Source organism: Pongo pygmaeus, chromosome 3 (assembly GCF_028885625.2).
Source record: "Pongo pygmaeus isolate AG05252 chromosome 3, NHGRI_mPonPyg2-v2.0_pri, whole genome shotgun sequence".
NCBI lineage: Eukaryota > Metazoa > Chordata > Mammalia > Primates > Hominidae > Pongo > Pongo pygmaeus.
The window spans coordinates 47,739,096-47,766,210 of record NC_072376.2 but is presented as its reverse complement, the minus strand read 5'-3'; the positions used below and the strand labels follow the sequence as shown (position 1 = coordinate 47,766,210).

The 27,115-nt window shown below is 41.4% G+C and overlaps 1 protein-coding gene across 2 annotated transcripts in view; it reads left to right on the top strand.

The window, feature by feature from the left end:
• The first annotated feature begins 696 nt into the window (after window positions 1–696).
• The window catches only part of TEC (tec protein tyrosine kinase), a 129,667-nt gene continuing 103,248 nt past the window's right edge, over window positions 697–27,115 (top strand). For both annotated transcript variants that reach the window (XM_054485116.2, XM_054485117.2), the window contains exon 1: window positions 697–783. The gene's annotated coding sequence lies outside the window, so the exon portion shown is untranslated. The remainder of the gene's footprint in view (window positions 784–27,115) is intronic.

Below are 27,115 nucleotides of genomic sequence, written 5' to 3'. Positions count from 1 at the left end.
TTGCACCGTATGTGAAATGGGGGATTCTGATAATATATGCTTCAGAGAACTTTTAGCACACGTGAAGTACCTAGAACAGTGCCTGGCACACAGTTAAGTCTTACATGTGTTTTCTACTCTTCAGCGAGTTTAATGTTAACACATTAATAGTGCACGTGACCCTCTAAGTGTATCAGATATGCACTGCTGCCTCGGGTTTCACAGGAAAACCACTTATTCTTTTGGTAAAACAGGCTGCATGGCTCCACTGCCCCGCGTCACCCGCCTGGCCTCCCACCGCTTAGCGGAAGGGGAGGTGCGGTTCCTAATTCCGACAGGCGCCTAGTCTTCCACAAGTGGCACTACTCGGGGCTCTCCTGGCTAGGGGCGTTCGAGTCACGAGGGGCGGGTCTCCTGGGATGGGAAGCCTGGGGCTAGGGAGGTTCAACACTGCCCCCGGAAACCTAAGGGACGCTCCCTGAAACTCACTGGGACGCGCTTCCGACCCATTCCGGTCACTTGCCTTGAAATCGCCGCAGGGCTGCGCAAACCTGCCACCCAGGGCCCAAGCGACAGGGGCGGGGCGATCGACGACTGGGCGGGTCTGCACGATCAGAGGCGGGGTCGGGCGTCCACGGGGCGAGCAATCGGGGCGGGGCGGGGTGATTGGGGGCGGGACGGGGAGATCAGGGGGCGGGGCGGGGCGCTTTGCTCTGGACTCTGGGGCGCTAGGCTCCGGACTCCGCGGCGCAGACTGCACCTCGCAGTCTTCCCAGGTCCGCGCAGCAGCCGCGCTTCAGCCAGGTAAGGGCGCCGCGGGCCGGCTGGGGCGGCCCCGGGAGTGCGATACTCCGGGCGAGGACTGGTGGGGACGAGGATGAGCGCGGTAAGAGGAGGCTTCCACACGCCCCTGGAGGAACGGGGAAGGATTTTCTCCCTTCCGTGCCGCAGGGAGCGCGGGCGCGCCGTCTTTGGGTTCCCTCTTCGGTCCGGGAAGGAGGGACAGGTGCGCGCAGTGGCGCAGCCTCGCCTTCCTGCCGGCGGTAGATTTTCCACCTCCCCAACCCCTGCGCTGACCTCTCCTAAGGAACACCAGCCCCTTTTTCCTGAAGTTCCAGGCCTGAGGCCGCCCCGCGGCAAGTTCAGCGTTGGGGTCACGTCCCAGCGGCGGGCAGGGCTGATGCCACCTTTCGGGTTGGGCGGCAGCGCGATCTTGATTGAAATTTGGCAGTGTCGAGATATACCTAATGTAAATGACAAGTTAATGGGTGCAGCACACCAACATGGCACATGTATACATATGTAACAAACTTGCACGTTGTGCACATGTATCCTAGAACTTAAAGTATTAAAAAAAAAAAAAATTTGGCAGTGTCGGCCAAGATGTTCCGCAGTTGCACGTGACTCAACCAGTGAAGTTCACGTTCTCTTCCCCACCCCCCCAATACCCCGCCCACCTTGCCCCGGGAAGTTGTGTTTGAATATTCAAAACAGGTCCCCGGCCAATGTATGTACTTCTTGGAAAAACTAGGGACTTGACCTGGGAGTGTACACTTTCCTAATTTTCTTTAATCCTAAATTTCTTGTGGATTTTATTTTATTTTTCCCGTGGACGTGTAACATGGTGTTGTGTACCAGGTTTGGAAACAATCTCATCCATTGCTATTCTTTGGAAACTGGAATATTTGATTCGAAAGATTGATCTTAATGTTAACTTGGAACAACAGGATGGCTGGTGGCTATAAGTGGGTTTGAAGATTATCCAAAATAGTTATAAGTTTTGCGCGTATTCCTTGTATTTTTCCAGTGAATGCTCATTTTCCTCTTGGGAAATTCTGAGAATTTACTCACTTTTAGATTATTCTCTGCTAAAGAGCTGGGAAGAAACAAACCAGCGGATCTCCCAAATAAAGTTTGGGATTTAACAGTTTAGGTCGTGACACTGGTAGCTGCTTACTCTGCAATAATCACCTGGAGTAAGGGATATTAGGATTTATTTCTAAGGGGAAAATAGAAGTATGGGTAACTTTCACATTATGTATTTGAAGGTATTTTTTAGTTTAGTTACATTTTCAATGTTTACGGAAGACTTACACTTTCCCCATACTCCAGTTAATCTGATCCATCTATTACACTCTTGCCAACGCACATGCTTACTGTGGTGTGTTTATGTTAATGATCTTGACTCTTCTCACAAGGGTATGTACATTCTGGTCTGTGGAACTGTATAGGCCAAGTGCAAACTCATGCAGTCAGTGCTCTACTCTAGTTGGCAATACCTTTGCCCCACATAGGTCCAACTAGAATTTTCACATCTTCCCAAATAGGAAAGGATATAGAATATTAATGTATGCTCTAGCATTTTCAACCTACTTTATTCTTTATCAAGATAATCATGTTTTCTCAGCAGCTAGTTACTCAAGGGCAGCAGCTATGTTTTACCAAACCATGGAAAATAAAGCTCAGAGAATGGCAACCTTTGCTTCCTTAAGTTGACCCTTGATAGGGAGGTTGGAAGGGTTGTGAGCAGTGGCTGGCCTACTTCTACGCTTGGGGAAGAATTACCGGCCTCTCTGCCTTCCTCCAGGCATCCAGAGTGCTGGGAGACGGGGCCTTGGGCCTCCAGCCACACCTCTGCCTACAGGTTCCTCCAGGTTGACCAGGTTGGTGCCTCTTCTCCCTGCCCCAGTTCTTCCAGCTCCTTAGCTTCCACCCCACCCCTCCCAGATTCTTACCCCTAGACGAATCACCATATTGTTCAGGGCAGGGGTACTTGGTCTGCAGAGTCAGCAGGAGTGTTGATCCTCAGCATGGTGCTGGTTCCCCGTGGATGCTCCTTGGATGTCTGTTGCTTCAGAGCCTTTATTATGCTCCCTTCTTGTCCAGTCTACAGCAGGCAAAGTGGAGTTACTGAAGTCAAACCCAGATCAACAGTCTTGGGGGCCAGCTGCCTTGGTTGGACTAATTACGATCATAAATTGGGCATTCAAGTCTGTTGGAAAAAAGTGAAATTGGCTCATGGTCACTGGCAATTGTAAAATTATCCTGTACGATGTGGTTATGCTATTATAAAAGGTTTGTGGAAAAATAAGAAACAACCCAGAGGGGAGGGGCCTAGTAGTTGCCTCCACCTCCAAACACGCCTCTGCTTGGGCTTGCCTTATTGTCACTACCCCAGCTCAACCAATTCTTCTGGGATTGGATTGTAACAATTAATTTCCCCACCATGTTTGACTGCTCAGAGCTCAGATGACCACAGCTACTGTAGTATAGATGTAGAGAATTACATACTCTTTTGTTTAGAGAAACAAGGATGGGCTTTTTCAAAACAGATTGTTATTAGGGAAACAAAGAAAAAGCAAACAAATGTAAAAATGTGTGGGCACAGAAGCCACAGTTTGTTTTGTTATGGTTTATAGTTTTAAACTTTTATCCAAGTTACATTTCTCCCTTTCCAGAAACAACCACTCGTAATTCTTTGCCATTTGTGGCTTGTGGTTGATACTTCTTGATTTTTCAATTTTAAGCATTATCTGTTGACTTCCTACTGTGGAAGATGATGAGTTGGCTCTCTTTTTCCGTTTTTCCTTCCAACCCCCAATGCAAGTATAGCTTCCCTATTTTCCCATTCTTGCAGTCGTTAAAACAGAATATTGAATAATGGTTAGATCAAATTCACAGCTAAGCCAAGCATAACTTTTTTTTTTTTTTTTTTTTTTTGAGACGGAGTTTTGCTCTTGTTGCCCAGGCTGGAGTGCAATGGCACGATCTTGGCTCTCCGCAACCTCTGCCTCCCGGGTTCAAGCGATTCTCCTGCCTCAGCTTCCTGAGTAGCTGGGATTACAGGCATGCGCCACCACGCCCAGCTAATTTTTGTATTTTTAGTAGAGATGGGGTTTCTCCATGTTAATCAGGCTGGTCTCAAACTCGTGACCTCAGGTGGTCTACTTGCCTTGGGCTCCCAAAGTGCTGGGATTACAGGAGTGACCAAGCATAACTTTTTATTTTCCTTGGAGTTAATAATGGATTTGTTTGTTCATTTTATTTATTTTGTACTCTTCATTGATTAAACCCACAGCTCTTGGCCAGTTTTCCAAATTCTCCCTCAACTGACCAGGTATTTTGTCAATTTCATTTTCCTCAAGAAGCTGTTCCTGAGCCTACTGGCTTGCTATAATCCAGACTGGGTGCCTTCGGTACATTGGCACACTTGTCACCCCAAGGGTTCCCTTTGTCATCATTCTGGAGATTCTCATCATTTGTCTCTTGTGTTGGATCTCCTGGTACCTGTAGCACATGTCTTCCTCAGTCTTGGTTGACTCCCTTCTTTTGGCAGAGCCCATCCTAAAGGAGCTTCCTGGAATAGGATGCCTAGAGGTCTACTTTTCTGAGACTGTAGATGCCTGAAAATATCTGTTTTCAACTGACAATTGATAGTTTGGCTGAGTGTAGATTTCTAAGATGGCAATTTTGAAGGCATTGTTCTATTGACTTCCACATTGTGGTATTGCTGTTGAGAAATTTAGAACTGTACTGATTCCTCAGCTTTTTCTCATAATCTGTGTACAGGTTACAATTTGCTGGGTCCTCTCTGAAGTTTATAGAATTTTCTCTTGGCCTCCACAGTCCTGAAATTTCACGACGCTGTGCCTACGTTTGGGTCTGTTTTTATCCATTGTGTTGGGCTCTTTGAATCTGGAAACTTTCATTCTTCAGTTTGGGAAATTTTCTTAAATTATCTCATTGGTGGCCGGGCGCGGTGGCTCATGCCTATAATCCCAGCACTTTGGGAGGCCAAGACAGGCAGATCGCCTGAGGTCAGGAGTTCGAGACCAGTCTGGACAACATGGTGAAACCCCGTCTCGGCTAAAAATACAAAACTTAGCTGGGCGTGGTGGCTCACCCCTGTAACCCCAGCTACTCAGGAGGCTGAAGCAGGAGAATCGCTTGAACCCAGGAGGCGGAGGTTGCAGTGTGCTGAGATGGAGTCCAACCTGGGCAACAGATTGAGATTTTGTCTCAAAAAAAAAAAAAAAAAAAAAAAAATATATATATATATATATATATATATATATAAGTATATCTATCTCACTGGTAATTTTTCCCCCCTCTATTTTCTGTGTCTATGAGAAACTCATATTGTTCAGATATTGGCTATTTTGGACTGGGCCAAAAATAAGTTTTTCATGACCGTAATCATGAATATTTAAAATCGAAATCTCTATTTTTTTGGTTGCCTGAATATATACATATATATTTGTATGTGTGTGGTTTATGTGTCTATTTCCTTCTGGTTTTTGTTTTATAGTGTCAGTGTCTTCTCCTTTCTCCCTGAGAAGCTTAATGATTTTTTGGAGCAACTTTTTTTCCTTCCTGCGCAGATTCAATTTCCCAAGCGGCTTTTGTCTTTTCATTTGTTTAGGTTTCTTCTCTTTCATGTTAGAAGTTTTCCTTGCGTAACTGATGCCCTTGGTTATCTGCTCACACTTGAGAGGGGGATTTAAAAGCAGAAGATCTGGGGTTCAGGCAGAGTGGCTCATGCCTGTAATCCTAGCACTTTGGGACGCCAGGGTGGGCGGGTCATTTGAGATCAGGAGTTTGAGACCAGCCTGGCCAACATGGTGAAACCCTCGTCTCTACTAAAAATAAAAAAAATTAGCCAGGCGTGGTGGCGTGTGCCTGTAATCCCAGCTACTCAGCAGGCTGAGGCAGGAGAATCGCTTGAACCTGAGAGGCTGAGGTTGCAGTAAGCCGACATGGTGCCACTGCACTCCAGCCTGGCGACACAGGGAGACCCTGTCTTAAAAAAAAAAAAAAAAAAGCTGAAGATGTGGATGAGCTTGTTGACTGGGGAATTCATGGTAGGGGGAATCTGGCTGGGCTTTTTATTTGGGGAACCTCTGTGGTCATTACCTCTTGGGCTGGTGACAGTCCTCAGAGAAGCCTTTTCCAATCTTTTCCCCAGAGATTGACAGAGAGCCTGGTTGCCAGTAATCTGGGATCTAAGTGGAAAAGAAGACTGGAAGTCTCAGCATCCAGTATGCAAATGTGCATATAACCCCTCCATGCTGTTTGTGTACAGACCCCCTGAAGGGTGAAGGAGGGAGGAAACTCCAGGTTTTTTGCTGAGGTGGAGAAGGGGCAGTCACCTAAATGCTTGGAGTGGCCAAAGGGATCTGTGGGATCCAGCTTTTTAAAAAGACTTTAAAAAGTCACTAACTTTTTAGCTCACCCCTCTTTTTATAGAGGGTTCAATTGCCTTTAATTATTTAACCTTTTGGAGATTCCATGGTGTAAATCAGATTATTTCTTGGCTTCTGCTTATTCCACCAAAATGTTTTGGCTGTTGTCTCTTCACTCGTTCTCTCCATCCTTGCTGATTTATACATGAAATAAAAAAATTTCTTTATTGTCATTGTCTTAGGCTTTCAGAAGGGAGAGAAAGTAGAGGTTTCTGTCCAGTCTGCTAATAGTGGCTGGAATATAATTTCTTTACCAATCTCTATCCAGAGACTGGCACCATTCAGTCATAGCAGTGTGTTGCCGTTTTCCCCTTCCTCTACCCACAGGAAACATTTTCGGATCAGGCTAGGCCGCTGAGCCCAGTTTGGACCTCAGATGCCTTCATATACAACTCTAAGTGTCCACTACCAATTAATCATAGTTGTCATAGGGGGCAAAATCTGTATCTTAGGTTGGGTGGTACATAGGTTACTGGCATAGAGCCCTTATTCCTGGTTCTTTCTTTCCTTTTTTCTTTTCTTTCTTTTTTTTTTTTTTTTGGTGGGAGTGGAGACAGAGTCTCGCTCTGTCACCCAGGCTGGAGTACAGTGGCATGATCTCGGCTCCTGGGTTCAAGTGATTCTCCTGCCTCAGCCTCCCGAGTAGCTGGGATTACAGGTGCGCACCACCACACCCAGCTAATTTTTGTATTTTTAGTAGAGACAGGGTTTCACCATGTTGGCCAGGCTGGCCTCGAACTCCTGACCTCAGGTGATCTGCCTGCCTTGGCCTCCCAAAGTGCTGAGATTACAGGTGTGAGCCACCGTCTGGCCTATTGTTGCTGTTTCTTGAATTCACTTTGTTTAGGATGACTCTGCCACCTTGACCTCTGAATGTTTTACCTTTCAGTGAAGTGCAGCTTCTATTAAGTCCAATATTATTTTAATCTGAAAGATGGGATTGGTGACATTGATGGCTATGTGGCCTCAATGGAAGTTATCATTATTTCCTTCTGGAGGCCAGTTTATCACACAACTGCCTTACCAGCAGCAGCACCCTTACTTCCCTTTCCACTTGTGCCCTTCTTGGAATGTGCACCAAGTTCCTGTTTCTGGCTTGGCTGACCTACCCTGCCGTTTGTGGATGATCACAACTTTCCCAATGTCATTTTATCAGTTGAGTCATTCCTCAGGCTCCCTTAATGGGCTGTGAACTTCCAGCATGTTCTCCCAATTGCTTTGTAACATCAGCATTCTTTATGGTTACACACATGATGACAAGACTCAATTTCCACAAAAGTAGGAGGAGAATTGTTCCTAAGCCATCTTATCTGTGCAGAAAAAGCAGAGCTCTATCTTCCGATGATGGCAGCTATGCATTGGCAATACAGAAAACAGGAGTGCTGGGGATTGTGACAATGGAGTGGGTGCAGTAGTTACTTTATCTCTGGAGAATGACAGGTGGTTAAAAAGGCTTTTTCAGCAGGTACCACTAGGCACCATTGTGAACAAAAGCTTGGCTAGTAGGGATACTGCAGAGCTCATTCCTCCCACTGTGCTTCCACAAGCATGCTTCCCTTTTCTAAACAAAGCCTTTGAAATCCTTTTCCATGCAGTATAGTTTTTCTGTAATGCGCTGGGTTTTCACAGAAGTTCCTTCCTAGGGAAAGCATAGTACCAAGCAAGTACTTAATATACTGAATGAATTTTCCAGATAATTTTGGACACTTTACAGTTAAGAAAAAATGATATTTGGGCCAAGAGTGGTGACTCATGGCTGTAATCCTAGCACTTTGGAAGTCTGAGGCAGGTGGATCACTTGAAGTCAGGAGTTCAAGGCCAGCCTGGCCAATATGGTGAAACCCTATCTTTACTAAGAATACAAAAATTAACTGGGCCTGGTGGCACGTGCCTGTAATTCCAGCTACTCGGGAGGCTGAGGCAGGAGACTCTTGAGCTCAGGAAGCAGAGGTTGCAGTTAGCTGAGATCGCACCACTGCACTCCAGCCTGGGCAACAGAGCAAGACTCTGTCTCAAAAAAAAAAAAAAAAAAAGATATTTGGTCATAATTACCCAAGTTGTACCCAACAATCTAAATTCTCTAAATTCTTGATTAGACTTTCACATCACTCGTCTATGTATGGATTGAAATATAGAGCATTCAATTTAAGTTTTTTCAAGTGTATTGTTTCTTGTATTATTTAGAAATATTCTTCACTGAAAACATTCTTGAAAGGACAACGTACATTATTATCATTATTTTCCATCCATATATTTTTCCTTAGCATAGTGTTATGATTATCTTGGTTTTTATGGCTACAAAGAATGGCTTTTGGAGGAGGGAGGGAAGTAAGTATTCATTGTCTCATCAGTTTTATGTTTCTATAGGAGGAACACTTTTGTTTGGATTTCTACAATATATACTTTTTCCTTTTGTAACTATATGTCATTTGTTTTTCAAGGTTAAGGCTTTTAACCTTGAAATGCTTACAATAGAGTATCAAAGCGACAAACTTTAACTTGTCATATACTATATGAGATACTTACAACGTGAAACTCCCTGTCAAGTATCCTACTCCTTTTATTTTTAATTTTGGTGACGTTATAATGTGATTTAGTAGGAAAAACCTTTGATTTTTCTTCTCTTATCCTTCATGGAATTCCAATGATATCTTTGTTACTATTTCCTTAGAAACTCTTAATGTCCTCACATACTCCTCAATATTATGTTTCAACCACGACTTGTGGGATTTCCACATGACTGCCCCAAAAATGAAACTGGCTTTTTTTCTTACAAGAGTGATTTAAAGGTTCATTTTTCTGCCAATATGATTTAAGCATGCAACAGAGTTAGTTTTTACCATTAGGGTTATTTTTGTTTCATAGAAGGCAGTTGATTTCTTCATTTTTCTGCTTGGGTGATAAAAATGCTTGATCCTTTAACCATGCAGGGAAACAGAAATACAATTTAACTGGGTTTGAATGCTGTCAGACATGTAAATTTAGGTATACATACTTTTAAATTTTTTTAAGGATTGTCAGTGTCTTTGTCACATACTTAAACCAGTTATAGAAGCATTGTACGAAATAATTCTTGTTCATAAGTTCTGGAGTCCTAGCCAGAAGACATTTTTTAGGCTCAGAGCTGTTGACACACCCTCTTGCTTCCCCCAGGCAAAAGTTTGGTCTTTGGGTGCCACTGAGGTTCTCAGACACCTGGTGTGCTCCTTGGACTCTCCTTGCCATCAGTAAAAAAAAAAGTTGTCATTTTGTAGAGTTTTATATATTCCTTGTTAGAAGATGTAAACAATACTGAAGCTTACAAAGAAGAAATTAAAAATAACCCTAAAACCATTCCAGAGAGAATGTTTGTGAATCCCCTTCCAGTCATCTCTATTATCAGCTGACTTTTAATAAATCTTTAGCAATGTTCTAGAAAATAATTAAGGAGCATTATGTTACAACTGTTTATGTAACTCCAAATTCTACAATCTTTATTTATACACAAATAGTTACTTTATGATGTTGTAATTAGTCCATGCATAATTTTCTTTGGGTAATTCTGTCATGTTAGCATATGGTGGTATTTTGAGCCACTCCCCAGTTGTTGGACACTTAGATTTTTTTTTCTTTTTTTTTGTTTTAGAGACAGAGTCTTGCTCTGTTGCTTAGGCTGGAGCACAGTGATGCCATCACCATAGCTTACCGCAGCCTCGAACTCCTGGGCTCAAATAGAAGGTTTGAGCTTCAGCCTCTGGCTTCAGCCTCCTGAGTAGCTAGGACTGCAGATGCATATGACCGCACCCAGCTCATTGAAACGAAAATTAAGTAGCGATGAGGTCTTGCTATGTTGGCCAGGTTGGTCTCGAACTCCTGGCCTCAAGTGATTCTCCCACCTCGGCCTCCCAAAGTTCTAGGATTACAGGTGTGAGCCACCACACCTGGCTGATTTCTAGCTTTTATTCATCAGTTTTAGAACATCATAAAATAACTCACTAGCTATGTGAAGTTTCCATTTTTTCTCTTTTTTGACCTTTTAGAATTACAGTGTCTCTGTTATGTAAGGACAAGAAGAGCCAGAACGCTTGAGGCCATGTTATGTACCCAGTTATAGGTCAGATAAAACTAGAAGAGCCTGACAGGTCATTGGCAGAGGCTATGTTCTTGTTGGTAATGTGTAGAGCCTCATTTCATCTTATTGGATGTCTATAGGAAAACTTTCCAAGGATCAGTAACAAAACGTGGAAGAGTTGTTATGTAACTGTGCAATGATATTTGACCTCAGTACCTGGTCTAGAGTTTATGAAACTTCCTGTGACCCAGGAAGGCATCTTATGTCCTCAGGAAACTCCAGCCTTCCTATCCATTGTGCCATTTCTCTACTGCTTGAGTAATCATGGCCCAGTAAGGTGTGCAAGGCAACCAGCAATGTTAGAGAATTTTGCATTAATGTAGTTTCTTGATAAAGAACTACAGCAGAGTGAGCTCCTGTTCAGATTTTTCCTTTGACATCTTCCTTTCTTTTTTTTTGAGACAGAGTCTCACTTTTTCACCCTGGCTGGAGTACAGTGGCATGATCTCGGCTCACTGCAATCTTCACCTCCTGGGTTTAAGAGATTCTCATGCCTCAGCCTCCTGAATAACTGGGACTATAGGCATGTGCCATCACGCCCGGCTATTTTTTGTATTTTTAGTAGAGGTGAGTTTTTGCCATGTTGGCCAGGCTGGTCTTGAACTCCTGACCTCAAGTGATCTGCCAGCTTCAGCCTCCCAAAGTGCTGGGATTACAGGCATGAGCCACTGCGCCCAGCCCCTTTGTCGTCTTTCTAGATATCACAGTCTAATGTTTAAAGCCTTGGGTGGATTTCTTTTTTCTTAACTTTTATTTTAGGTTTGGGGGTACATGTGAAGGTTTGTTACATAGGCAAACACGAGTCACAGGGGTTTTTATATATATTGTTTCATTACCTTGCATGGATTTCTAAGTTAACTATTAACTGGAATTATTTTCCTGTGCTTCAGGTTTTGCATCTATTCAACAAACTATAATGACACATAATTAACAGTTCACTTGAGAAAGATTCATGGCCTAATGCTTGTAAAGGATTTTGAGCTTCTCTGAGAGTGTTTTATACACAGTCATGAACAAGGAGATGGCTTGTTCTATTTGGCAAAGGGCAAGTATATTATGCCCATTTTATAGATGAGAAAAGAGAGCCTCATAGAAGATAATGGCTTGCTTAGACTCACGGTAAATTTAATATAGTGTCTGTGGAATTTTCCTTGGACTTTGTGGAATGAATAAAATCTAAAATAAATTCTGCATGAGTGTATGTGTAGGGAAGTAGGGAAAGTGGATTTATACTGTTTTAAGCAAATATAACATTTCGGAGGAAAGTCTGCCCCTTTGAAAGAGGGGAAACATGTCAGACAAATTCGCTAGAGTTCTTAAAGAGAATTAAATAAATAATCAGGGAATCCAGGGATAAACTGATTTTCCAAGTGATTTTGAAAAGACCCCACACAAAGTCTGGTAAGTAAATTCAGTCAGCAATAAGTTGGGGAAAATAATTTTGAAAATCAGGACTCAGGAGAGGGCTAAACGATGAACAAAGGTTAGACACAGCTGGACATTTCTCAGAATGTTTATCAGATGTGGTTGAACTAGTCTAGTTATTATTTTTAAAATAAGTTACATACAAGAGGGAGTATACAGTCTATATGAACCCTTTGGGACATGAAAAAGCTAAACAGTTGATCTCAAGTCTATGCAAAATGGCAGAGAAATAAAGAATGCATTTAGGGCTGAGCTCAGTGGCTCTCCTGTAATCCCAGCACTTTGAGAGGCCAAGGTGGGTGGATCACTTGAGGTTGAGGAGTTTGAGACCAGCCTGGCCAACATGGTGAAACCCTGTCTCTACTAAAAATACAAAAATTAGCCAGCTGTGGTGGCACATGCCTGTAATCCCAGCTACTCGGGAGGCTGAGGCAGGAGAATTGCTTGAACCTGGGAGGCAGAGGTTGCAGTGAGCTGAGATTGTGCCACTGCACTCCAGCTTGGGTGACAGAGCGAGATTCCATCTCAAAAAAAAAAAAAAAAAAAAAAATGCATTTAGATAAAATGAATCAATCTGTACATGTAGATGTACATTCCAATGCTTGATTCAAGAAAGAGATTCAGATATTATAAAGTCTTAACTGAAAACATTCACTAACTTTATGACTTGGAACAAAAATTTGTAGTGTTAGCTGTTGGCACAAATAATTCATTAAATGCCAGTTTTACCCATTTTCATGTTGCTTCAGCATCTAAGATAATTTTTTCACTGCTCATTAATGTGTCTTAAAGACCTAATGGATTTAAAGAAAGCAAATATATTTATCAATGGTATAGAAGATTGAGGAAAATACTTCCATCCAACTTTTCAGTCTAGAAAGATAAATGAGGAGGCATGTGGACAGGGTGCACCCTCTTGTACTGTGGCAAACTGACCTAAATAACACAAAGGAAATCATTCATTTGCACCTTCTTTATTCCCAAGTAGTAAACATCCCAAATATCTATTGGGCATATATGATGTGCCAGGCTCCATGCTAAGCTCTTTACATAGAGTATCAGGTTTAATCCTGCAGGCAGCCCTTTGAGGTGGGTAAGATTACTTTCAGCGTTTTACAGATGAAGAGATTGAAGTTCAGGGAGGTTCTGTAACACTTGGTAAGTGGTAAGTGGTGGAGCTGGAGTCCAGAACTCTGCTGAGCTCTACTCACTGAGCTATGCTCCTCTCCTCTCTCTGTCATATTTTCCCTCCTTGTAAACAGAGCTGGACAACCTAGAAGGAAATGTGAAGGTCTACTTCAAACAAAACCAAGCAGTTAGTTTCTCTGGATATCACCCCAAGCCCCTTAACTCTATAGATCTTAAGATGTCTTCAGAGCAGCACTGTTGAACAGAAATATTCTGTAAGCCACATATGTAATTTAAAATTTTCTAGTAGTCACCTTAAAAAAGGAAAAAGCAACAGGTGAAATTAATTTTAATAATATATTTCATGTAAGCCATATATTAAAATATTATAATTTCATGTAATCATATAAAATTATCGAGATACTAGAAATAACTCAGGAGAAATACAGTACAGGACATCTTTTGTAATGCAGCAGATGGAGTGAAATGTAGTTCTACCAAACAACAAGGTTGTGATTAATGGAAAAAAAAATTATTTACTGCTTAAGTTTTACATTTTAAATTCATATTTATTAAAATTAAATAAAAAATGTGGTTCGCCATTCTCACTGGCTTCATTTCAAGTGCTCATTAGCTGCTGGTGGCAAGTGGCTGTCATACTGAACAGCGCAGCTCTATAGCAAAAGGTACTCTTTGTCTCCTAAGGACCGGGGACTCCTAGACACTCTATCCCCATCCCTAACTCCTGACTCCTCTCAGCATCCATCTTATTTTCCCTGCCTATGCCCAGAACTGCTATATATAATGTGCAGGTTATACACTACAAAATTCCGAGATGTCATTTATGTTGTAGACCCAGTGGATTTGCTTATTTACTGCAACAGTTTTTAGGAAGATAGAAGTAAAGTTTTTAAAAGAAGAGACACTTTTTCCTAATTTATGCAAAAAGACTTTTTTTTTTTTTTTTTTTTTTTTGAGACAAGATCTCGCTCTGTTGCCCAGGCTGGAGTGCAGTGGCGCAATATCAGCTCACTGCAGCCTCTCGACCTTCCAGGGTCAAGCGATCCTCCCTCCTCAGCCTCTCTAGTGGCTGGGACTACAGGCAGGCACCATCACTCCTGGCTAATTTTTTTTTTTTTTAATTTTTTGTAGAGACAGGGTTTTGTTATGTTGCCCAAACTGTTCTCGAACTCCTAGGCTCAAGCGATCCACCTGCCTTAGCCTCCCAAAGTGCTGGGATAACAGATGTGAGCCACCGTGCCCGGCCACAGAGGCATTATTTTTAGCAGCATGGGCGGTGGATTGTAGCCCTTCTGTCTCTTCCTCGCATTCTGGTAGTTGGTCCCATGGCATTGTTCTGTTGTATGCTCAGCACTACTCCAGTGCCCTGCCTGTAGCTGAAAGTGTAGAAGCAGCCTCAGTCAACCTCTCCTCCCCCAGAAATACTGTCACAGAGCCATAGTCTTTCTTCATGGTAGTTTACCTTGGAGTCATATGTGTGTTATTCATAATTGTATTCCCAGTGCTCAGTGCACAATAGGTGCTCAGCATGTTTATTGATTTGAATTGTTATCTTAGCTTTGACTCTGTATTTGGGCCTCTGCATTGTGTCCTCAGTTGTCCTTAATGATACGTGACCCAGGGCTGATTTATCCAAATGCTGACCTTGCCCTCTCTTTCATGGAGTCACAGATCACCCTTCATGTGGTACCCTTGTTCTGATAATACTAATTGTCATTATTGTTATTTTTACTAATAATAGCTGCCATTGATTGATCACTTACTTTGTGTCAAGCATTGTGCTTAGCAATTTATGTAAATTATTTCATTTAATCCTCCCACAATATCTATAGGAGGTAGGTACTATTTTACAATGAGGAACCTGAGTTACTGAGAAGTTACATTACTTACCTGAGGTCATACAGCTAGTAAATGTCAAAGCTGACCTTTAAAACCAGTTCTGTCTGACTTCAAAGCTCTCTCAAGTGCCCTTTTGGTATCTGGGGCTTTCCTGACAAGTGACTGTGCTGTAGTGGACTGATTATTTGTCTGCCCAGACTTTCTTCCTTTGGGCAACTACTCTGTCCCCAATTCATGTGGTTTGGGTGGAGTTGACACTACCCAGGGATGATCATGTGATTCAGCCTTGGCCAATCGGAGCAGTCCCTCCACTTGACCAAGTGATTGGCTCAGGGGTTAGTATGTGACCCAGTCTGGCTCAATGGCACTCTTCTGCTGGCATTTAGGAAAGGGGGAACTCTTCCTCTGGGATTTAACCTGGAGCGATGTAATCTTGAGCTACTGGTGGTCATTTTTCCCTGCTCCATGGAGGAAGCTGCAGTACAAGAGAATGAGACCATGCAGTGAGAAGCAGCACTGCACGGTGGTGAGAGCACACTCAGCATTGTTTGAAGTGCAGGAGTCGGCTGTGCCAGGACTTCTGGATTATGTGAACCAATATGTTCCTTTTGTTGTTGTTTGCCTAAATCTAATTATGTGCATTTGAAAGATCCCTGCTTAATACTATGCTGAGTTTTCAGAAGATGAGTATTTTTGTCTTGGATTCCCTATGCCATTGTCTGTCTGCCCTTGGTCATCCACTACTTTTTTGGCCTTCGTGCCTACTTGGTGCCTTGCAGGCCTTTCATCCCTGTAGACTCTGCACCATGTTCAGCTTGCTGTGTCCGTTTTAGGTCAGTAAGCCCTGCCCTAGTGAAAGGAGGTGCCACACCCAACACCTCCTCACCAACAGCCCCTGCTCCTCTATCCTGCCCTATGGCAGAGCGCACAAATGGATCTGGGTGGGAAAAGGATTTTGCCATGAGTGGAACATTAGAGAAATCTGTTCTTCATAGACATCGGAAAAATTACTCATCAACCTACTCTTTGGATGCTGATCAAAGACTATTGAATGCTAACCTCATTTGGCCTCTGACACCAATTGGGATCTCAGCCAGTTTGCCTCTTATCCCCAGTTTTTCTGGCCACCAGCCTTTCTAATCAACTGTCTTTCTATGTACTCTCAAGCCTCCTATGATTTTGAACTTCCATTCTTCTGCTGGCTGCCTTCCCAAATCTTTCCGGTGGCCCTCTGAGAGCATTGTTCCACTGTGAATCAACTCTCCCACACCACAGCCTCCTCACAGAATAACAACATTGCCTTCCCTGTAGCTCTCTCTGCTGTAGCCTACTCCTAGCTTCCCTTTGCCACTTCTAGGGCATCACTTTTCTGCCTTCATGAAAACCCCTTTGTCCTTTAGGGTTCAAGCCATTCATGCAGGTACCTTCCTGGTCTCTCCTTTTGCCACCAACCTGTTTGTCATTCTCCCTGATTGACTCACCTGGTTCATGGTCATCTCTCCCAGCTCGGCTATCTCTGCATTCACAGATACAACCAACTTTTTATGTTTGCGTTAGTTGTGCAGTTGTCTTGGGGATAGTTAATGGGAGTCGTTAATTATGGCAGGAGTGGAAAATGAGGGAGAGTTCATAAAGAGATTACCTATGATCAGGACCTTGAAAAATGAATAGAATTTCAACAGGTGGATAAAGAGGGAAGAGCCTTCCAGAGAGAACAACTCGAGCAGATACATGGGGATATGAAAAGTCCTGGTATATTTGCTTGCTTGAGTCCTGGGAAACAAGTGGTAGGAAAGGAAAAGGCAACTCAGATTGAACTGGACATGATTAGGCCAGGCTCGGTGGCTCACGCCTATAATCCCAGCACTTTGGGGGGCCTAGGCGAGTGGATCACCTGAGGTCAGGAGTTTAAGATCAGCCTGGTCAACATGGTGAAATCCCGTCTCTACTAAAACTACAAAAGTTAGCTGGGCATGGTGGCGCATGCCTGTAGTCCCAGCTACTCGGGAGGCTGAGGCAGAATTGCTTGAACTTGGGAGGTGGAGGAGGTTGCAGTGAGCTGAGATTGTGCCACTGCACTCCAGCCTGGGCGACAGAGCGAGACTCTGTCTCAGAAAAAAAAAAAAAAAAAAAAAGAATTGGACATGATTAAATTTATTTAGGATTGAGGAATGACCCTAAGGAGTATGCAGGTGGAAGAATGCAAGAGAAAGAACAAAAAGAAGAGGGGCAGGATGATCTTGTAAATGACAAGATCAAAACTTTATTGGAGTGATTGTAAAAGGTGAGGAGGAGTAATTAAAACAGTTTAAGAAAGCTCATAATAAGACTATGGGCTTTAGAGAGAAGAGATAGTAGAAGAAGAGGTGGAAGGATTTTCAGGACAGTAGTTATGAGGGAGCAGGCAGAAGGGCAGAGTAATGAGACAGGACAGCTGCTGCTTAGGAGAGGGGAGAGATTGAGGCCCTGCTTGGTGATGGGAGATTTTGAAAGAGTAGGACGCCAGGAGACGACAGCTACATACTAGATATGAATAAAGTTACTTAGCCTTTTTATTATCTTATGAATAAAAAGTAAGATAACTTATGTATTCCATGATAGTAAAAATGACTTACATTATGTAAGCCTCAGATGTTTCCCTAACTGTGCTTTATAGACTACAACTCTGGGAGATGTTAACGAGGTTCAGGGGAAATAGAGTAAGTTCTATGATCAAATGAGGTTGGGAAGCGCTGTATTCTATATGATTCACCTATTAAAGACTCTGAGAAATGCATACAAGGAACTAATTTGATGTTGTTTAACCCAGCTTTTCCCGAATATACTTGTCCATTCATTCATTTGTTCATTCATTCAACAAGCATGCAGTAAACGCATGCTATGATAGTATGTTTTGAGTACTCTGCTGGCCACTGGTCCTAGAGTAGAATAAAGTCACCCAGTATTCCTACATTTATGAGATTATGGTCTGATATAAGCACATGTTATCATCCCACAGCTCCTAGTGTTCTGAGGAACATGATTTGGGAAGCCTTGAGTTAAGGTATTTAATATTCCTTTTTGTGCTCTGGAATGGAATGACGTGGAGTGATTGTCTGCCTGTATCTCTGCCTTTATGTCTCTATCTTACGTCAGTACCTCTGCCTCTTCACAGAATGTTTCCTAGACCTGCTGCCTTGGGCAGGGATAGAGCTGAAGACAAGGAAACTTTCAGGTCTGGGAAGTTGGTGACTCACCCAAGATCACCCAGCTAGTTAGTTACAGAACCAGGGACAGAACCCAGCTCTTCTGGCTCTAGGTTCTGGTTCTGTGATCATTTCTTTCTTGGTAAGAAGGGACAACTTGAAATGCTTGAAAATTAAAAAAAAAATTAAGCAGACTCAACAGACTCAGTGAGACACTGTGGCCTTGGCCAATTTAATCAACAATAGCAGGATTGACTTAAGGATCAGCAGCACCACCACCACTACCACTATCATCGTCATCACTAATGCTGAGTAATTACTATAATCCATGTGCCATACTAAGCACTTTATGTATATTTGCTTATTTAATTCTTACAACTCTATGAAGTCATAATTATTACCCTATTTTATAAATGAGGAAGCGAGCTCAGAGAGGTAATTGTCGGTGTTTATACAACTAATAAGGAGCAGAGCAAAGCTTCCATTCTAGGCTGTTTTCAGAGTCCAGGCTGTGAACTGCATTCTGTTATCTAGTGAAATGTTTTTTCTGCTTTAGTATTTTTCTCTCAGAATCAGTTGGTCTTTTCTCCCTTCTGTTTTAGCTTGCGTTGCTTCTTTGTCTTTGTAAAAACCAGATCTTAGAAAGGATCTGATTTATTTGTTTATTCTATGTCAGGTAGCATTCATCCAATATTTACTTCTACTATTTCTTCTCTCTAAAACCCATAGTCTTATTATGAGCTTTCTGAAACCATTTTAATTACTCCTCCTCCCCTTTTGCAGTCACCCCAATAAAGTTTTGATCTTGTCATTTACAATATCATCCCACCCCTCTTCTTTTTATAATAAAAGCTGTTATTTCTCTTGCATTCTTCCACTTGCATACTCCTTAGAGTCCTCCCTCAATCCTAAGTAAATACAATCATGTCCAATTCAATCTGAGTATTTAATGAATATTATGTGAAGGAACTGCTTTAGGAGCTGAGGACCCAGTGGTGAATGCACAGACCAGATTCCTTTCCTGTGAAACTTACAACCAGTGGGGAGAGTGCACAAGAAAAACAACACATAATCAAGAAAAATGTCACACAGAGATAAGTACCATGGAAAGAATTAAAACAGGATAACATAGTGAGAATAACTGGCTGTCTACTTTAGACTGGGTAGTCTAAGGAAAGTCTTTTTTTGTGGAAGTGAATTTAAACTAAAATTTGAGTTATAAGAAGGAAGCTGCAAGAGAGAAATGGGTGGGGAGGAGGGAGAAAGAAAATGGAGCGCTCTTCCAGGTAGAGAGAACATTATGTGCCAAGACCCCAGCCATGAGTTTGCAGTGTTTGAAGAATAGGAAGAAGGCTGGTGTGGTTGAATCATAGTGGGCCATTGGGGAGCGGTACTAGATGCGGTTAGAGAAGTAGGTCATATACTAGGTTAAGGAGTATGGGTTTTAGTTTAAATGCATTGGGTAGCCGTTGGAGGATTTTAGCAGGGCTGATGACACAGACTGATTTATGTTTTTTAATGATTGTATTTACTGATACATGGAAAAATGATTATAAGGAGATAAGAAGAAAGTACTGAGACCCATTAGGAGGATATTCGAGTAATCCTGACGAGGGATAATGATGGCTGTATTAGTTATTGCCACAGTAATCCTGTGTAACAAACAGTCCCGTAAATTCAGCAACATACAACAATTAGGATTTATTTTTGCTCATGAGTATAGGATGTCTGGGTAATTCTGCTGATCTTGGCTGGGCTTGGTTGATCTTAATTGGGCTTGCCCATGTGTCTATGATCCACTGTGGGTCAGGTAGGCACCTCTGCAATATTGCCTGGGTTCTCTGATACGTTTGAGGGGCCAGCTGGCTGTCAACTGGTATAGGGATGGTCTCAGCTGAGATGTCTGGATCAACTCTGCGATCCTCCATATGTACATTACATCCCTCTAGTAGGCTAGATTGGGCTTACCCTCAGGCTGGACAGTTGTATTCTCATGGTGATCGCAAAGAAGCAAGAGAGGAAGTAGAAACAAACACACACGTTTTAAAGACTCAGCTTGTGTCAAGTTTGCTACTGTCCCATTGGTCAAAGCAAGTTACATAGGTATATCCATAGTCAGTGTGGGAGGGCATTGCCAAAGGACAGGGATTCAAACAGGTGTGAAAAGATACAAGGAGATATGAAAAATTGGGGCCGTTGTTCCAATCAATCTATTGCACTAATGGGAGAGTAGTGAAGAATGAGAAACTTGAATAGGTTCAGAAAATATTTAGGGGTACAGTCCAAAGAACATGCTGATGAATTAGATTTGAGTATGAGAGAAAAGAATGAATCAGAGATAATGCCTAGATACTTGGCTGAGCAGCTGGGGAGATGGTGAGGCCATTTACTTGGATACTGGATGAAGAGCAAAATTTACGGGACTATCTAGAGCTCTGTGTTAAGTGGTGTTGTGTTTGAGATACCTGCTAGATATTTAAATAAAGATGTCAGGGTTGCAGTTGGATACAGCAATCTGAGGTTCTGGAGAATGTCAAGCTAAAGATGTAGATTTTGGAGTTAGCAGCCTATAGATGGCTCAGCTGGAATTCCAGGATGCATGCCTTGGCTGGGATCTATTGAAATCCATCAGCCAGTCACCCTGAAGTCTTCTAGTCTATGCGTGACTGATAAGACTCACGTTGTGCTTTGAATGTGCTTTTCTATTTCACTAGTTTAAAATATTAGTGTCTGCTTGTATAATTTGTGCTGTGAACTGAAAACTACAATTTTCCCACTCTGCCATGTACAGCCTTCTGATTTGGCAGAAATAATACTGAAAGGACACCTGCCAGGGTCTTAGTAATTCTTAGTTATAGTAATCTGAGACATGTCAGCTCAGGGTTAGCAGAAAGATCATGAAGTCAAGAAGCAGGGCTTAAATCAGATGAAGTTGGAATCTCCAAAGGTAATTACTTCCTGTGTGAAGCCATAGGTCTTTGGGACTGTTTCCTGTTACCTTGGGCCATTCAGCCAAGTACACCATAAAATACTTGGCCTATCAGGAAGGCACATACCAGCATTTAAAAAATTTTACAAACGTGCTGTTTAAATTATATTACACAATATTACCATTAACATAAGATTTACATTTCTGTCACATACTGGAGAGTGTATCTTAAACTGAATTTCACTCAAGTTTTGCCAGAAGTGGTCTTGAGATAATATTTAACAGATACAGACCAAGGATCATATTCCTGATTTACCTGTTTCTGTACTTTATTCCTATTTCTTGAGTTAACCAGATAAACCTATTTAGCTCAGCCCAGGTAGGAATGCCTTTACTAAGGCTTTATTTACTAAGCCGTTATGAAATTTAATATAAAAAGTAGCCTGTTGAGGAGCGCTTTTATAATTTCTGCCCAAACTGCTGTTGCAGATACTTTGTAATATCTTTCATTATCTTTTATGATCCCATAAACTAGTTTCTCTTTGGAGTTTAGTGACAGGGAAAATTTTTCTTTTGATAAGCTGGTGTGTATTTTATCATAAACATTATTATTCTATGAAGTATTCAAAAAATTCTTTAATCTCTGATATTTTGAGAAGCTCCAAACTTGACACACAATTACACAAAATGTTTCAGATTTCTGGGTTTTAGTGTGTAGTAGAATTGAAGCATATATGAATTAGGGGAATTCAACTCTGTGGGCCAGCCGGAAAAAAAAAAAAAAAAAAAAAAAAAAGAGGAGACAGAAAGAGAGAGAGAAACAAAAATGTAAAGAGTGCAGGTGAACCTATTCATCTTTCCACCTGATGAGTATACACCCCAGAAGGGGTGTGTACTGGAGGCGTGTGAACCTACTGCTCTCTTTGTCTGCCTGAGTCTGCAGAGGATATCCATGAGCATCTCACAGTGCTCACTGTGATTTGTGGTTAAAGATACATACCTTTTTATACAAACTGACCCCTAGGCCCATGCCAGATACTTTAGTCCCAAACCAAAAAACCCAAAATTGATTATTCTGTGGGCTGGATTGTTTGCAAAAAGGCCTGCATCATTCCCCTCCCAGTGTCTGCTCATCTTGAGTAGTTGCCTCCCATACTGACGCTGGGCTTGTGACTTGCTTTTGCCAGTGAAACAAGAGCAAATAAATGTAAAGCATTCAGAGACATGCAATGTGCTGTGTACTGGGTGCGTGCTCTCTCTTACTGCACTTAGGACCCTGAGGACTGTAGGAGCAAGCCCAAGTTGTCCTGTTCAAGAGGCCACATGTGCCCTGGCTGATAGCTTATAAGTGCCAGAAGCGTGAATGAGGCCACCCTAGATGTCCAGGCCAGGAAAGCCCAGCTGACCTGCAGAATCATGAGAAACAATATGTTTTTATTATTTGTACACCACTAATTATGGAGTGGGTTTTGTTTTTGTTCTAATCAAAAGCTAACTGATAGAACTTCCAATGCTTCTGGACATTTCTGCTGATACTGTGTTGGACATATCCAGAGAGAGTGTGTCAGTCTGCAGTGTGACCTGTGTCTCCTGTGGAAGGCTCAACGCTAATTGACTGTGTTCAGTTTTTACCCTATGTGTTGACTGAGAACCAACCCCTGCATAAGTCTGAGTTCCACTCTGTTTTCTACTTTCTGCCTTTTGGTTTCTGACTCCTCCTTTTAGTTTTAATTCTCATCTGTATATTTACATGCTGTACATGTATTGTTTCTTAAATTACTTTTATTGAGAATAATTCAATTAACAAAATTTGCCATTTAAATCATTTTACAGAGAAGTCTAGTGATTTTTACTATATTTATGATATTATGCAGTCACTGCCACTATCTAATTCCAGAAGATTTCCATTATCTCAGAAAGAAACCCCACACCTCCATATCAGTAACCTACTTTCTGCCTGTATGGATTTACCTACTCTAGACATTTAATGTAAAAGTAATCAGTACAACTTGTGGCCATTTCTATCTGGCTTCTTTTATCCAACATAATGTTTTCAAGGTTCATTCAAGTTGTACCATGTATCAGTATTTCATTCCTTTTTAGGGTAGAATAATATAATATTTCATTGTATGAATTTATAAATTTTGTTTATTCATTCATCAGTTGGCAGACATTGGGTTGTTTTCACTTTTTGGCTGTTGTGAGTAGTACTGCCATGAGCATCCACATACAAGTTTTTGTGTGAATGTGTTTTTAATTCTCTTGGGTATATACCTAGGAGTGGAAATGCTGAGTCATACGAAAATTCTATGTTTAACTTTTGAGGAACTGCCAAAATATTTTTCACAGTGGCTGTACCATTTTACATTTCCAGCAGCAATGTGTGAGGGTTCTGATTTCTCCACATTCTTGCTAATACGTGTTCAGTTTCTATTTTTTGGATTATATTCATCCTAGTGTATATGAAGTGGTATCTCGTCGTTTCAATTTGCATTTCCATAGTGACTAATGATGTTGAAATTTTTTTACATGTTTGTTGACCATTCATATATGTTTTTGGAGAAATGTCTATTCAAATCCTTCACCCATTTTAACACTGGGTTGTCTTTTTCTTGTTTAACTGTAAGTGTTCTTTATATATTCTGGATACTAGACCCTTATCAGATATATCATTTGCAAATATGTTTTTCATTCTGTGGGAGCTTTTTGTAACCTTCTTCAATAATGTCACACAAAAATTTTTAAGTTGATGAAGTCCTACTTACCTATTTTTCTTTTCTTGCTTATGCTTTTGATGTCATATTTAAGAAACCATTGCTTAATCTAAGGTCATGAAAATTTGTACCTATGTTTTCTTCTAAGAGTTTTACAATTTTAGTTCTTTAATTAAATCTTTGATCCATTTTGAGTTAATTTTTGTATATGATGTGAGGTAGAGGTCCAAATTTATTTGTATCCAGTTATCCCTATACCATTGTTGAAAATGTTTTTCTTTCCCCATTGGGTGGTCTTGACATCTTGGTCAGAAATAATTGACCACAGTTGTGTGAATTTATTTCTGGACCCTTAATTCTGTATTGTTGATCTATATATCTATCCTTATGGAGTACTACACAGTTTTGATTGCTATGCCATTAGAGTAAATTTTAAAATTGGGAGTGTGAGTCCTCCAACTTTGTTCCTTTTTTTTCAAGATCATTTTGTGTATTAATTTTACTATATGGGTTTTAGAATCACCTCGTCCAGTTCTGCAGAAAAGGTTGTTGGGATTTTAATAGAGAATTCATTGAATCTGTAGATCCATTTGGGAAGCATTGCCATTTTAACAATATCATGTCTTTCATCCATGAATGTGGGATGTCTTTCCATTTATTTAGGTCTTTTTAAATTTATTTCCACAATGTTTTGTAGTTTGCCATGCAAAAATCTCATTCTTCCTTGGTTAAATTTTGTTCATGCATTTTTTTTATTGAAACATGTCTCAATTTCTCTCTGTAGGTAGACAAGATAAAAATGATAAATCCATAAAAATAATTTTTCTTGTTTTGAGATGGAGTATCACTCTTGTTATGCAGGCTGGAGTGCAGTGGCATGATCTCAGCTCACTGCACTCTCCACCTCCCGTGTTCAAGTGATTCTTGTGCCACAGCCTCCTGAGTAGCTGGGATTACAGGTGTGTGCCACCATGCCTGGATAATTTTGTATTTTTAATAGAGATGGGGTTTCACCATGCTGGTCAGGCCGGTCTCAAACTCCTGACCTCAAGTGATCTACCCTCCTCAGCCTCCCAAAGTGCTGGGATTACAGGCATGAGCCACCGTGCTTGGCCAAAAGTAAATGTTTTAAATGTAGCTCTTCAGCTATTTTAATGTAGCCAGACTTTTTTCCTAGAAGTCGGAGAATAAGGATACTAGATTTCTAGTCTCAAAGGTGTTATTATTATGTTTATAATTTTGGGTATATTATCTTAGCTTTTACTTGATTTCATTTATAAAATTGTACCTTCCAAAGTGCCATCTGCTCCTGTCCATTTTAATGTTTTAGCGATTAATAGTAATAGTAATGCTATGAAGATTAAGTTAAAACAGTAATACTGATAGCAAACACTTAAATGGCATCTATGTGCCAGGTAACTATTCTAAGTGTTTTCTGTGTATTAACTTATTTAATGAAATTAAATACTGGGTGGGGTGAAGCTTTAAAGGACTTGCGTGATTTTTGTGTATGTGTGTTTGTGTGTGTATGTGTATGTGTGTGTGTGTACATGAAGTCTTTTTGGATGACATTTGGAAAACTCATAATTTTAATCTAGAGTTCTCAAACAATAGTTATGGTCAATGTTTAATTTTTTTTTTTTTTTTTTTCCCCAGAGAAGGAGTCTTGCTCTGTTGCCAGGCTGCAGTGCTGTGGCGCGATCTCGGCTCACTGCAACCTCCGACTCCCTGGTTAAAGCGATTCTCCTGCCTCAGCCTCCTGAGTAGCTGAGATTACAGACACGCACCACCACACCCAGCTAATTTTTGTATTTTTAGTAGAGATAGGGTTTCACTATGTTGGCCAGGATGGTCTGAATATCCTGACCTCGTGATACTCCCGCCTCGGCCTCTGGAAGTGCTGGGGTTACAGGCGTGAGCCACTGTGCCCGGCCTAATTTTTAAAGATTAAGATATTGATAACTGTATTAATGAACAAAGGGAGGGAGGTGATATCTCTCAACTCTGCCTGTTTGGGCTTTAATTATTTCACCTCTCAGTTGAGAAGTTTGAATCCAATGATCTCTAATCTTAGAGTGCCCAGCTCTCATAGTCAGCTGTCTAATGGCTTAGATACAATATCTATCTGTCCTATGTGTGGTATTTGAGAAGGAAGATGTTGCAGGGGAAGGCTCTTTGAGGAGTTAGATCGAAACTCCACAGAAGTGTGAGCTTGGGGAAGGCAGAGCTTGTGTTTTCCGTGTGGAATGTTATATCCCTGTCACAGTACCTGATATACAGTGGAGTTTAAATAAAATGTTTTGTTGAAAAATGAGTGAAGAAATAAACATAAGACTGGAAAGAAGTCATTTTGGGTTTGATATGATTTGGCTGTGTTGCCACCCAAATCTCATCTTGAATTCCCACGTGTTGTGGGAGGGACCCAGTGGGAAGTAATTGAATCATGGGGGCAGGTCTTTCCCATCCTGTTCTTGTGATAGTGAATAAGTCTACAAGATCTGATGGTTATAAAAGGGAAGTTTCCCTGCACAAGCGCTCCTCTCTTTGCCTGCCGCCATCCACGTAAGATGTGACTTGCTTCTCCTTGCCTTCCACCATGATTGTGAGGCTTCCCCAGCCACGTGGAACTGTAAGTCCAATTAAACTCTTTCCTTTGTAAATTGCCCAGTCTCGAGTATGTCTTTATCAGCAGTGTGAAAATGGACTAATACAGGGTTTTAGTTTCTTTTAAATAGTAGAAACATGTATATGTGGATTGAGTGTGGAGAGAGGAAGGAGTATTAAAATGGATATATTTAAATTAATAGAAGCTATTTCTTACTTTTTATATTTCTTCATACTCATCTTGTATTTCACAACACTGAGCCCTTGGCCTGGGATGTGCCTTTGCCTTGCCATCTACTAACTTACTCAGCTTTTTAGCCCAGCCCAGGCATCACCTTTGCTGATTATCTCTCTACCTCTTTTTTTTTTTTTAAATTATACTTTAAGTTCTAGGGTACATGTGCACAACGTGCAGGTTTGTTACATAGGTATACATGTGTCATGTTGGTTTGCTGCACCCATCAACTTGTCATTTACATTAGGTATTTCTCCTAATGCTATTCCTTCCCCAGATCCCCAACCCCCAACAGGCCCCAGTGTACGATGTTCCCCGCCCTGTGTCCAACCGTTCTCATTGTTCAATTCCCACCTAAGAGTGATCTCTCCACCTCTTATCTCCAGGCAGAGTTGAAGCTTGTAACCATCTGTGGTCTAGCACTGATCACATGGTAATGAAATTGTTAGCTTCTGTTTTGTCTGTCCCTTTTACTAGGGTATGAGTATCTTAATGGCCATGTTTTATGTTTTATTTTGATAACATATGTGGCATTTAGCAGGTGTTCAGTTAGCAGTTGTTGAGTGTGTAAATGTGAACCAATACAGAATAAAGATGAGGCAATGACCAACTGACCAATTGCTTTCCTGAGTGTTTGCTGTGTGTAAGGAATTTTATGTGCATTTCTCTTACTTCTCATGACAATCCTTTAGGGTTGGTATCA